Below are 15,061 nucleotides of genomic sequence, written 5' to 3'. Positions count from 1 at the left end.
CATTTATGTTGAAGACCAGACTGCTCTCAGAGTAAATCTTGCTAGATGCAGGAAAGGTCCAGCATTTTATGTTGGGAAGACCAACTGCTCTCAGAGAAAGAATATGTGAACATGTCAGTAAGATTCATAGGCGAGTCACTACAAATGCACTAGCCAAATATATTAGTAGTGCTGGGACAGATTAGGTTTTTGCCTTTCAGGTTATACATTTAATGAGTCTTAATAGATGTTTGCATAATGTCAGGAATAAGACAGAGCAGGTAGAAAAACAATGGATTATTACCCTACAGTCAAATAAAGGCTATGGTCTTAATGAGTGTGTCTCTGTAAAGCCTCACTTGGGCTCCAGGAGTTTGCATAGGTAATTCCTGATAGGCTATACAGCTTAGCTGCATGTATAAATCAGTTCTGCGTAGCAATTTCTCAAAGGTCTGATAAAGCATCTGTTTGTATGTGAAAGCACTTAACTTGTTTTATATGTATTGTTCTTATTTATTTATTTATTTGGTGTTTTAAACTTGGATTAAATAATGTTTAACCTTCACAGTGAGGTCGTGTTACAGTCCGCTACATTTGCTGCTTTTGTAATTCGTTTTGAAGTGGCGGACTGCTTAACCCGAGACAGAACTTTTCTCTTTTCTAACTTAGGCTGAACAACAAATACTGTTGTGTAACAAATTTTTTTTTTTTTCATTTCAGGGGTGGAGACAGAGACAGAAAACAGACATATTGCATGTTTTTAAATGCAGTTTACCTAAGACATGGAAAGGATCAGTGTGCTTCTTTACCTGTCAGGAGGTAACCTAAATGTAAATACTTCATTTAGAAATAGTGGCTCCTGAAAGTTCACTACATTTCAGAGTAACATTGTTCTACAGCTCTCAGTTTTTCTTCAGCTTTGATCTATCAGCAGCATGTTTTTGTGAAACAAAATATGACCTGGTACCAGGCTCATTTGTACTGTCAAAGTAATTACACAGACCTGGTGTCAATTAAGAGCAAGCAGCAAATGGACCTTATTAAGAGCATGATTACTGTCAGAAACATTCCTGGTGTATGGATTGGTTTATACCACAATGCCACCACATATTTTTTCCAGTGGTCCAATGCAGATCCGTTCATGTACTCACGATGGGTCACTGGGCAACCTGGCCTGTGTAATAGCATGTGCACTGCCATGTCATCATCTTGGATAAAGGTTTCTTGTGACCTTCCACTTTATTTTGTCTGCTTTCAAGGTAAGAATTCAGTAAATGCCTTTACTACATTAGTCAGTCAACAATTATTTAGTGGCACATCAGAAAACAGGACACAATCATGATTCAGGCATGCATTATAAACCACTGAAAATATTTTATACAGAAGGTCACAAAATAAGTGAAACCCTGTTGGTTTATACCGCAATGCCACCACATATCTTTTCCAGTGGTCCAATGGAGATCCATTCATGTACTCATGATGGGTCACTGGGCAACCTGGCCTGTGTAATAGCATGTGCACTGCTATGTCATCATCTTGGATAAAGGTTTCTTGTGACCTTCCACTTTATTTTGTCTGCTTTCAAGGTACGAATTCAGTAAATGTTCTTTACTACATTAGTCAGTCATCAATTTTTTAGTGGCACATCAGAAAACAAGACACAGTCATGATTCAGGCATGCATTATAAACTACTGAAAATATTTTATACAAAATGTCACAAAATAAGTGAAACCCTGCATTTATTTTATAAGATAATGTATGTTTTAGCATTTTATTTATATTTTTCTTTATACACTGGATGGTGATTTTTCTAATGGAGCTGCTACAGTAAGATAAGTAATACATTCCTGAACTAATGAGTAACTTGTTCTATTCCTGCATTTGTACCTTCTGTCAGCTACATGACTGCACAGAGATGACAAAAAGGAACACAGAAATGGGTATTTACATGGCTCATCCTTATTCCACTAGTTTGCCAATTTATTTATTTTTTATTATTTGTATTTTACATTTCTTTACCGGGAGAGTCCGACTGGGCATAAAACTCTTTTTCAGTGAAGGCTCCATTGTTAATAAACTATTTTGTTAGTAGAAAAAAAATTGTAGAATACAATAAAGAAAAAAAATAGTAACAGACATTCATAACGGTAAAAAGACTAGAACAGAATAAACTGGTCAAGTGGGAGACAAGACCAGTAATCTTGTATAACAATGCTTCTAGAAGGCAGTGATTACAGTAGTAGCAGGTAGGGACATTGTATACAATAAGAGTGCAATTACAATACTTTGTCTTATATACAGGTAGCATAGCAAATGAAAGACTTAAAATCTGGCAGATATTGACAGTGAGAAAGAAAAAAAAAACAACATAAGGTAGTTATATGGCTTAAATTCAATGCTCATTACATACGCAATTAAAATTTTAAAATCAGCTAGTTCCATGGTTTGGGCTACCCATGGCCAGTACACGTACAAGTCCAGGAATTGATGAGGTGGGCTTTGATGTGATGCTTGAAGTTTTTTAGCTAGTTATAGTTTGAATTTCAAGTGGTAAGGCATTAGGCGTATAGAGAGTCACCTGAGCTACTCCTGGTTACTTCAATTAGAGCTTTATTAGTGGATCTTAGTGGACGGGTACTTATATGGGGATTGAGAAGGCCTTGTAGAGCTAGTGTTTTATCGGGTTTATAGTATATTTGGTGGGCAGTAGAGAGTTACGTGAGAATGAGCTGGTGGGGTAGTTCTAACCAATATAGTTGTCTTGGGGCCTTACAATGATGGGTTCTTGGAGGACAGCTAGTGGCAAATTTAGCTATCTTATTATAGCAGTCATCTAGCTTGCTTAGGTCTGATTTGGGAGGTTGGTAAGGATGGGTGAGGCATATAGTAAAGTTGACAGAAGAGGAGGTCTGGTTGTGGTTATTCTGGAGTTTGTGGTTAGGTAGTTTTTGCATCTGTATAAGGTACCTATTTTCTTGTGTACTTTTTTTACACTCTGGGCAATGTCTAAGTCGAACTTCATATTTTGATCAATAACAACACCGAGAAGTTGGGTGGATGGTACTGGTTCAATCAAAGTTGTATTACTGGATGTGATGTTGAAGAAAGTGGATTGGGTTTTGAATTTAGTGGAGTGGAAGAGCATGAGTTTAGTTTTATTTGGGTTCAGGATTAATTTGGCATCTGACAACCATGATTCAATAGCATTGCAGGATGTTTGGGTTAAGTTCTGTAGTTCAGGTAGAGTTGGGGCAGAACATATGACAGTGGAGTCATCTGCATACTGTATAACGGTGGCTAGAGTTGTAGCATTATGGAGATTATTTGTAAACAGGTTAAAAAGGAGGGGGCCAAGAATAGACCCTTGAGGCACACCCATAGTCTCTGGTAGTAAGGGAGAAAAAGCTTTATTCTACAGTACCCCTTGTTGCCGATCTATGGGGTAGTTCTGAAACCAGGCAAGAGTGGAGTAGCTTAGATTCAGTTTGGACAAGGCAGTCAGCAGTTTGTTTTGAGACATTGTATTGAAGGCTTTTGATGTCTAAAAAGATTGCTGATACTAGGTCACCTTTATTTCTAAGTTGACTGATGGTGTTAGTGAAGCTAATAAAGGCTGTGGTAGTACTATGTTAGGGGCAAAAGCCATGCTGAGTATTTGTAAGTAAATTTACGACCAGCAGGGATTTGGTACACTTTTTATAGCAACAGTTTACCATTTTTAGGAAGACAAGTTCCATAGTTTCTTTACCCACGCAGGGGAATGCATCAACAATACACTGGAAATGCACATTAGATTACAGTGCAGTGTATGCTGTTTTAACATATAAAGGCACAGCACACAACTATATGATTAACTTGCATTCTCTTCTGGTATACCTTTAACCAAACTTCAATGAACGTACTTAACCTGTTAGCATCCCCTCTGAACACTAATGTCTTTATATAAAGTAAGCCTTATAACCCATAAATGTTTTTTCAGCACAGAAAAAAAATGCTTATTGGATAGGTTTGGCATTGACACAATGAGAACCTGAAAATATTGCCTATAATTAGGCTTAGAGTGCACCTGATAACATTTTATTAGTAACTTAGAACCAGTTAGATCCATTTGTGGCTAATTTCAATTTCAGCTCAAAGTCTGTGTATTTAATATATGATCTCAGAGGCTGAAGCAGTCAGTTGAACATTAAAGGGCACTCTCTTTTCACTTGCAGTAATTTGTTTTTCTCTGACTGTGTTAATATGGTCATATCCTAAGTTTAACCAAATCTAAAAGTGTCTAAAACAGGATGCCACATTTACTGTCATACTCTAATCTGAAATAAAATAGAATCATCTTATTGTAAGAATTTGTATAATGATACAGCTCACTGCCAATTGCTTTGTGACATATTAATGAACCTGAACTTATACTTCTGATTTACTGTACCTTGGAACTATGAATGTTGCCGATTGTGTGACAGTGAAAATCTACTAATAAAACTTTACTATTTTTTAAGTAGTTGCTATTTTTACCTATTTACTTATTTATTTTGCATGCCACTGATGTATTTCTGGAGTGCTTCACCTTGAGTAGTCACAGAGAATACTTCTCAACTCAGGTGGTTATCTCAGTAATCAAAACAGTTCTCGGTTTATCAATCAGTCAAAAAATCAGTGAAGAAAAAACAGAGATCACAGACACAAACACATGCATGCACACACATGCACACACGCACGCACACTCACATACACACACACACACACACACACACACACACACACACACACACACACACACACACACGAACACACGCACGCCCACACACACATATACACGCACACACACTCACTCATACACTCACACTTAGTATGTACACCTACAGAGAAATTAAAGGATCACTGATTTACCTGTACAATAAATATTTAGGATATGGGGGAAATGAAAGCACCGATCATAAATCTAAACAGCCATAGAAATGCTAACTCCTGCATTGTTGCACCTTTAATGATGCATATTGGAAACAAACAAACAAAAAGCTCACACACACACACACACACACACACACACACACACACACACACACACATACACACACACACACACACACACAATATTTGAATTGCAAATTACATTTTATTATCTTGTGGTTTAAAAGGCGAGCAGCATGTCTCATATTGTTTGCTTGCTTGCTTGTTTGTTTGTTTTACCGAGTTATACTATGTTTTCCTTGGAATTAGACTGGTATTACAAATGGCATATTAGAAATGCCCTCCAGGCAAATGAAATATGTATACAAAACAACAAGCGACACTAAATGAATTTGAAGAAATTACTCCCACTTATTGCGTAACAATGTGTTGCAGTTAATACTTGGCAGTTAAAAAATGCTGGCTTCTTCATGTTTGTTAATATTCTTGCCATCTGCATAAACCACTGACTTTGTTTAGCCAACAGTTTTATCCCTTCCTATTTTGTCCAGTGTTTATTTATCTATCTATATATATATATATATATATATATATATATATATATATATATATATATATTGTAAGATTAGATATGAAGGTACTTTACTGTAGTTAGCTGGAAACACTGTATGCCAGAGACTGAGAAATGCAAGTCTTAATTAAGCCAAGCTTGTGATTCAATAGGTGTCAGTCTCTCCCTTATGAACCAAGTCTTGTGCACTGTTCAGCATGAATTTTTCAAATACTGTAGTTCATTTAATAAGGTTTTATTAGATGTTCACAATATCCAAAATACTGTCTCCATTAACAGTTCTGATAAACAGTTCAAGTTGCTGTACATTATTCTGATTGTTCTTAACAAGGTAAACTGACATAGTCTCTAGATGACCTGTTTATGTACTCATGCTCGAGTGTTAGACATTTTTTCTGGAGTAACAGGTCGAATGAAATTACTAACCTTAACTTCCCTGCTTATCTGAACACTGCATATTATATTTCTTTTAGTCTTGTAAATTTCTTTTATTTACTGTTTTTAACCTTAGTCTTAGGCTTTGTTTGTTTTTTTGTTAAAGAACATTTTGCAGCTGATCTTTTCCTTGAGAAAGAACATCCTGTCTGCTTATGTTTTCCTTTTTAATAAACAGTTTGCCATGCTTGGCCAGCAAGGTCAACATTTAGTGAAATATTCTTTTGTTTCTGCTTTACTAAAATGTATACATAAATAAAACAACATTTTAGGCTTATTTTATTCTTTAGCCTGTCTGCTGTACTGTACAATGAAAAACCCTGATCTAATCGTTGCCCCTGAAGTCCCTTGATGAAAGTCTACTGGGACCTACTTTTGTAATTACCTTACATTTATATTGCTAACTACTGTATTTAGCTTTTATACTACTGGATTTATAATCTGTAAATAAAAAATAAAAAAAAAATTTGGTAAACCTGCAATTTTAATTTTGACCACTATGTGCCACTTGATTATTTAGGGTCTATATCAGATCATCGAAACAGCTCATTATCGAATGCCATAACATTGAACTGCAAAACCCGAACCCTAACAATATCGAAACCTCAAAACAGCAAATTTTTTCCCAGGGAAAAAATGTGCTGTTCCGAGAAACACACACACCACAAACACACTAAAAAGCAGCAATCCACACACATACATTTAAAAGTTACATCCAATACTACACTGCACATACACTGCTATCTATCCACTTACCTTAACCCAGACCCTAATCCTAAGGTCTGTCACTATCGCACACTAACTTCACCCGCTCCCTAACCCTAACTCACTTAACCCGCCCCAACCCCAAATTCTCACTATCGCACACTCATCTCACCAGCGTCCTAACCCTAACTCACTTAAACTGCCCCTAACCCCAAATTCTGTTGCAATCTCACACTTACCTAACCCGCGCCCTAACCCTAACTCACCCAACCCGTGCCCTAACCAGAATGTCCGCACAATCACACACTTACCTTAACCCAACCCGTAACTTTCCACCTCATTGCTGAAAACAGCGAAGCCACAATAATGGCCAACCGAATTCTTTCCCTAGGAAAAAATTTGGTTTTGTGCAGCTTCACTGTTTTCAGTGTTCATGGTATTGGGTTCGATATTAGATTATTTGAAATTCTGCCATTTCAATGATCTAATATAGACCCAATTATTTATGCCCTGTTTGGTCTGAAGTTTTTAACTTTATGATTTGAATAAACTTGCAATTTTGACCACTAAGTGTCACTTTATTATTTATGCCCTGTTTGGATAGAAGTCTTTTAACTTTATGATTTGAATAAACTTAGAATTTTAAAAGTGACCACTAGATGTAATTTGAGCATTTATGGCCTGTTTGGATTGAAAATTTTTAACTTTATGATTTGATTTTATAGTCTTTAGTGTATTCAAGTGAGTGATATATTTAAACTACATTAACCCTCATTTTTCTATAGGAATAGGTCTTGAAAAATGTATTTGTATATTGTACCATGCTTTTTATGAAACTGGCCCTTTTCTGCAACTGATGTTTTCTTAATGTAGGGTTAGTCTGCAGAAATATTATACACTTCTCTTGATTTTTTTTTTACTTTCACTTACTTATTTTTATTTAAAACATATACTTTATGACAGGCCAAAATTTCTGAAAACCTATACAACTTAGTAGCTGATGGTTGTACTTTATTATTTGCTTAGCCAATAATTTTGGCATGTAAGAGAAAAGTGCCCCTTCTTCTACATCATACACATACGACCTTACTCCAGAGACTGGACTGGTAACTTTGTATTGTGCCCTTTTATTAGCATTTTTTGAATGTCTTGGATCTTTGACAGATTTGCCTCAACTGTTAAGCCCACTTGGCTTACCTTTGTTATACATTTTACCTTAATTTTTTTTACTGCATTGGCATATAGAGGAAACCCCCTCCTTGGCAACTTCTTCTGCCACATATTGTATAGCCTGTCAAGCACGATGGCTATTTTCTGAAGACTAATTGAAATCTGCACTATAAAGATAACTTTATAAATGATCTTGAAGTATAATTACCATATTCTGTATTAACTTGTGACTATACGTTTTATTTAAATTTATTTTATAATGCTACTTACCTTTTTTAACTTTTATGAATATTTATGAGCTATAATAGTTTACTAAAACCTATACTTTCTGTATTTTAAATCTATACTTTTGCATTCTTCGTTAGTATCATTAATTTCTGACTAATGTAAAGTGCATTGCAATCTGTAAGCATGCACTGTAATCTTTAAACTAATTAACATATTAAGCCTGCCCTGTTATGCCATGAGTGCATTGAATAACTATAATAAGCCTGTAAGAATAATTTTGTTGCTTTACCCTTAACTAATGACTGAATAACGTAATTACAAATAAGTCTATCACTTTCCCTTAACTAATGACTTAATAATGTGAAGTATTTTTAGATTTGACTGAAATGTACAATGTCTTGACTATTATTATTACTACCGATTATTTAAATAATAAGCCTGTAACTAAAAATAATTCTGGTACTTTACCCTTAAATAGCGACTGAGTAATGTAACAAACTTGTAGCTTCACCTTTAACTAATGACTGAATAATGTAATTACAAATAAGTCTGTCACTTTACCGTTAACTAATGAGTGAATAATGTAATTACAAATAAGTCTGTCACTTTACCCTTAACTAATGACTGAATAATGTAATTACAAATAAGTCTGTCACTTTACCCTTAACTAATGACTGAATAATTTAACTACAAATGTCTGTCACTTTACTCTTAACTAATGACTGAATAATGTGAAGTAAGATTTGACTGAAATGTAATGTACTGAACACATAACTGAATACGAATGTCATATTCTGAAACTTGACTGATATTTGCATTAGTATTTACTGAACATTTAAAAATAGTTATGTATATTCTGGAAACTAACTAAACCAAAAGAATATCCTTTGTCCCAGTCCCCTTCAATAACACACATCACATCAAATGACATTTGATGACCTTTATTAAATTTCCATAACACAGCTTTGATCACCAATTACAACTGTTCATGATATAATTGATTCTAAATACAGCATAACATCCTTGTAATGTTAATCAGGGCAGCGCACCTACCAACCCTGCCCAACAAGCAGGGTCCATACCTCTGCTTGCTTACTTTACTTATGAAGCAGCGTCCCAACTCACTTCATACACCATCCATTGAATCACTTTCCACCAAATAAGCACCATCCTTACCTCAGCTTGCTTATCTATTCAGCAAGCTTCCTCCAACTACTCATTTCCTTTCCCCAGATCCCTGAAATGAACATCCAGACATCAGAGGGGGAACAGAAGAGGCCAAGCCTATCCCTCTTCTCCGCCTACCCCCACTGATAAATAACCCCACTCCCCACCAACAAAAAGAGGGAGGGTGGGTGGGTAGCAAGTTCACGCCAAAATGTGATTGCTTAACCCAACTACACTAGACTAAACCTCTTAAGCCCCTCCCCATCATTATCTCATTTCCTCCCAACCATCCCTGCCTCCACTTAACCCTTTCACCTCCCCAACCCACTTAACTCCCCTTAATATTAACCTACCCCCCCCATGAAGATGTCCCGGGACAACTTAGTTTGTTGCCAAACTTCATTTGTCCTGGTCCCCTTCAATAACACACATCACCCCAAATGAGATTTGACGACCTTTATTAGATTTCAAGAACATAGCTTTGATCACCAACTTTATTAATTACAACTATTCATGATATAATTGATTCTAAATATACCATAACATCCTTGTAATGTTAATCAGGGCAGTATACCTACTCATCCTGCACCAGTAAGCAGCGTCCATACCTCTACTCACTTACTTTACTTATGAAGCAGCATCCCATCTTACTTCATACACCATTCATTGTAATGTTAATCAGGGCAGCGTATCTACTCACCCTGCCCAACAAGCAGGATCCATACCTCTGCTCGCTTACTTTATTTATGAAGCAGTGTCCCAACTCACTTCATACACCATCCATTGAATTACCTTCCACCAAATAAGTACCATCCTTACCTCAGCTTGCTTATCTTTCTCCAGATCCTTGAAATGACCAGGCCGTTCCCCCTCCCTTCGACCCAAAATTGTTCAATCCACTTCCCATAAAGGGAAGAGTCAAGCCAAACATCATTTGGTGTACCCATCATCTGTAAAGCACCTTAGAATCCTGTCATAAACCCCTTTGCCATGCCGTCACTGAAACACACCCTAATGAAACTAAATAAAGTAGGATTACCGTGACCCCGTTGTAACAGTGGAACATCCACACCAAGAGAACACATACCCTTTTAGCCCGCTGCCTTCAAAGCTGAAATCATGGCTCAACCTGAATGTACTGACTATAACCACAACAAAACCACAAACTATAACCCCCTTGAACTCAAGACGGCACCCAGTCAAACAACTAGGAGCAAGTCTCACACCCAAGACTCTGTTAACCGTAGCATATCACCTTAATCCACCCACTACCCAGTTCTATATGTGCAACAACTCCATTACTGTAGGAAACAGTCTAACTCCACCTTTAATGTCCTACCTTAGCTGGCAGAAAACCATCACCCCTTGACCTAGTTCCTGAAAACCCACCTATGCTCAGCAACAATATACTTCTACATACCCAGCCATAAACACCCCCAATTCACTCATTACCCAACCATTCTTAACCCCTGTTTAGCCCTGGCCTTTCCACTGGAGAGCTCTTTCCTTATATTACCTATACCACTAGTAGGCAAGTAAGACCTGTCCTACCGCAGCCTTATCCTGCAACCAAGCTTCCTTTAAACCATCTAACTCCCCTGTAACAAAAAACCCAGCTTTAAAACTACCCCACCAACTGCCTACCTACCATGCTTGTTAAAACTCTACTCACAAAATTGACCCAAACACCAAGTGAAATTATCCTTGTGATATCCTGTAAAGCCTTAACCAGTTATGTAACATTAACACTACCTACTACAAATTTGTCACCCCAAAGACACCACCCGTTAGGAACAAACTCCAGCATCCTACCAAACACCTCACTGGTCCTCCCCTAAATACGGTTCAGCCACTGAATGAGTAAATACAACCACCCCAAGGTTCTTAAGAAAGTAAGGGTTGAACTTCACTGACTTGCAAGAGCCATAGGGGTTTAGCCTAATAAGCCCTGCACTCCTATGAATGTCATGACTACTCATTCCATGGGATCCCCACACTTCCCATAACTGACCCCACCCATTATCCCCTTGGCCCCCCCTACCTACCTCTTCCTTACTTGCCCCCTATACCAATGCAATAATCAAGTCTCACTTATTGAACACAGAGCTCTAATATGTCTTAATAAGGTGATTACTCAGACCCACTTTGAGCCCCATTCAGGTGGAAAAACATCTGACCTTGCCACCTTGAGCTCCCCTTGTGTAGCATCTTTGCTCGCCACTGCTTCCATCGTCTTTGAATTCACTGTGTATCACCACCCCTGGTACTCTTTCGTCAGTAACTGTCGCCCACTTGTGCTCCCCATGTGTAACCTCCTCACTCGCCACTGCTTCCATCAGCTGTGAATTCACTGTATCACCACAACTGGTACTCATCACATCACCATCTACAAAGAAAAGGACAAAATTAAACCCTCTAATAGTAACGAGAAGGCTCCACCTTATACCCACTTATTCCAAATTACAGCCGCAGCATTCCAAGACCCCATCTGCAAGAAATAAAAGGACATGTAAGCATCCAAAATACATAACACCTTCCAAAACATCTTCAAGAACAACCTGTCCTGCCAACCTGGGAAGGAATGTGCCATCGCCACTCCCATCTATGACAAAGCAGCCATACTGAAGCTATACTTCCAATGACCCTATCAAATACCCAAGATAAATTTAACTACCAGTTGAGTACGTTAAACCAAACCCCACACATGAAGGGAGCTATCACTATCCACAACCAGGGTAACCTTGCAATTCCAGACCACATCAATTAGCACCCTGTATAAGCCAAGCTAACTTATATTGTAAAACCATCTGTCTAGCTCTTAGGCTCCCATCTCCGAATGAGGCACACTAACAACATAATATGGAACAATGCAGCAAACCTAATAATAACTGACTAGCAGCTTACAAATACAATCGGGTAGTATTTGAAATATTCCTTACACAAACTTAAAAAGGTTGATAGAACAGGTTGCAGTAGCATGGATATTTGAAGAAACAAGTCAAATATAAAGCAAAATTTGGACATTCAATGGAAATCTGTACAGCTGAATAATAAAACAAGGCCCCACTATACACACAACTGCTCTCCAGCCCACAGAACTGCTGCTCTATGGACTGCACACCACTCCCAGAATCATTCCCCAAGCATGACTCCTGTAGTACCCTAGCAGGAACTCTTGTCACTACCCTTAAACTCTCAATAATTAACTCCATATGCATACAACCCATAAGTGACTGAGGCAAAAGCTGAGAACTAGGGAATTATTTATCCTAAACAATTAGTGGGGTTACAGCCACCCATGCTCCCTCTTCACCTGCCGATACGCTACCTGAAACCACCAATTCCGCCATGCATTAATGAACACTGAACGACATAAGGTTACCTTTATCCTCATTGTGCACAACTCAAGCAACTGGCACACCCACCCCATCAGCGTCAGTTACCTTTAACCAGCTCTTGCAGGCCAGCAACTCTTGCTCACTTTGTGCACCATCTATCCATTAAGACACCACCAATACTTGCACCTCCACGTGTAGAACTCACTTCCTGCAGGTCACTGACCAATGCCCACTCTGCTCTCTCCACCTGCAAAAGAAAGAATGTTTTGTTAATTCTCAGCACATATATACCCAAGTTCCTATTCAAACTTTACTGTCCCTGGAGTGACCCTGTTCCTCAACTGCACAGCCACTACACTGACCCACAACCCCCCATCCCCATAAGAGTGCCATCTTAGCAGCTTCACCCCCATGCTGCTTGTATTGCAATCATCTGTATCGACAAGGAACCGCGGGACCAAGGATTCAACACCAGAAGAACCATTACATTGCTTTCTACGTACTTAACATATCATGTCAATGAAATCCTCTTTGCATTGGTGTGGCCCACAAACCACATGCAACCAATACAATCAGAAAGGTGTTTCAAAGAACACATGCATGTTTGCATGAGCCTAAAATTGTGTGCAGTGGCCTGTGGTTTGAAAATAGCCCAAAGATAAACTTTATCAGTTTGTAGGAGAAATATTTAAAACTGTCCATACTTTCGGGCCTCTGCCCCACTTTTATTTATGGCTTTGTCCAGATTTTTTGCTTCAAGAATCTGGGAAGTATGCAGAGCCCCTCGGAGTTACAACCCATGCAAAGAGAACAGAACAGTTTAAGTAGCAAGGACAATGTTTAGGTTAGTATAACTAGTGTTCTGCGAGCAAATATTTAAGGAATTCAATGTTTATTACATTGTTGTTTGAAACCGTGATGGCTTCAGCTGTGGACAGAGCACTCGCCCTAGAGGAATCTAAACACAACCATGGTGTGTGTTTAAAACTTTATACCTACGGACAGCCACACCTCTCAACTTCAATAACGCCATTCAATTTCTTTTTCACAGATTTGGAGATGGCCATGAAGCCATCATTCCCCTTTAAACACGGTAGAGTATAATTTCCAATGATTCATGAACTAGCAGGCAACTACCTATAAAACATTCTACAACACTTTAGATGCATTGTTTTGTTCCTAATTTGTTTATTCCTTACATAAACACCAAAAATGTTACTACATAGTTGAATTGCTTATCACAAATCACAGTGATAACTAAACTCGCTTCGTCAAAAAAAAAAAAAAATGAAAATCTGGCATGCATGCGCAAAGTGTACCTGCTAACAACATACCTCCAAGCCCACGAAAAGCCCTTTGGGCTGAGGTGAAAATGCACTAACAATGGCTATTCCCCAAATGCTACAGAGTAAGCAGGAGCACTCTACTTACTGAAGGGATAAATACCTATCCTGCCCCTACCCTCCAGCTAACCAACAAAACTTCTTCGGAACATTTTTTTTTGTTATAACCTCCCCACCACCCTGAAATCCTAACAAATAAATTACTTATATGGCCAAGCACCATCGCAGCCCTTTGCTCCAACCATTATGCCACCAACACACCCAACCACCAAACTGAAAGGACGTTTACTGTATAAGGGCCAGGAGAAACATGATCCTCATGTGCTTTCCACCATAACCACCATCGAACCTATTGGTGCACCATGCCCAACGTGAAAGCATGTAGCCTGGCTTGCAAGGAAAACACAAAAAGGAGCTTTCGGACGTGCAATATATATGGGCCAGGAGACAGGAGACACGCCGTCCCATGTGCTTTCTACCATACATCACAAATCTCCTGAGTGAAGGCAGATAATGCATCCAAGCCACTGATGCCATTGCCTCAAAAAAAAAAAAAAAAGAAAACTAGCCCCTGTACTTAAAAGACATCAACTTTAACTTGCATACATATAACCATACCCTATGCCCCCAGTACTCACCTTCTTAACTCCACCACCAAACCAAGGCCAGAAAAAAGCAAAACGAGGTCCTTGTCAGCAGAAACCACACAGCAGAATGTCCTTAACGCAATTTTATTTATAAGAACAACAAAGCGTTTTTACCACAGCACTCTGTGGCTTCTTCAGAGGAATTAAAATCTAAGGCCAACCAAACCAAGGCCAACCTGACCAAGGAACACTCCGGTCGTCAGGACATGAACCTACATATAGCAAGTTCATGCCAAAATGTTATTGCTTAACCCAACTACACTAGATTAAACCTCTTAAGCTCCTCCCCGTCATTACCTCATTTCTTCCCAACCATCCCTGCCTCCACTTAACCATTTCACCTCCCCAACCCAACTTAACTCCCCCTAATATTAACCTAACCCCCCCCCCCCCATGAAGATGTCCCGGGACAACTTAGTTTGTTGCCAAACTTCATTTGCCAGTGTTAACTAAACACAGATAAAAAACATAACTGAAACTGGAACATGCTAACTAATAACATTTGTTTGAAACATGAGAGCATTTTGACAGTGTTATCTGAACACAAATAAACTAAAATTTATTTG

The sequence above is a fragment of the Protopterus annectens genome, chromosome 9.part0 (genome assembly GCF_019279795.1).
Source record: "Protopterus annectens isolate FY-2018-M chromosome 9.part0, PAN1.0, whole genome shotgun sequence".
Taxonomy (NCBI): domain Eukaryota; kingdom Metazoa; phylum Chordata; order Ceratodontiformes; family Protopteridae; genus Protopterus; species Protopterus annectens.
This window is presented reverse-complemented; position numbering follows the sequence as displayed.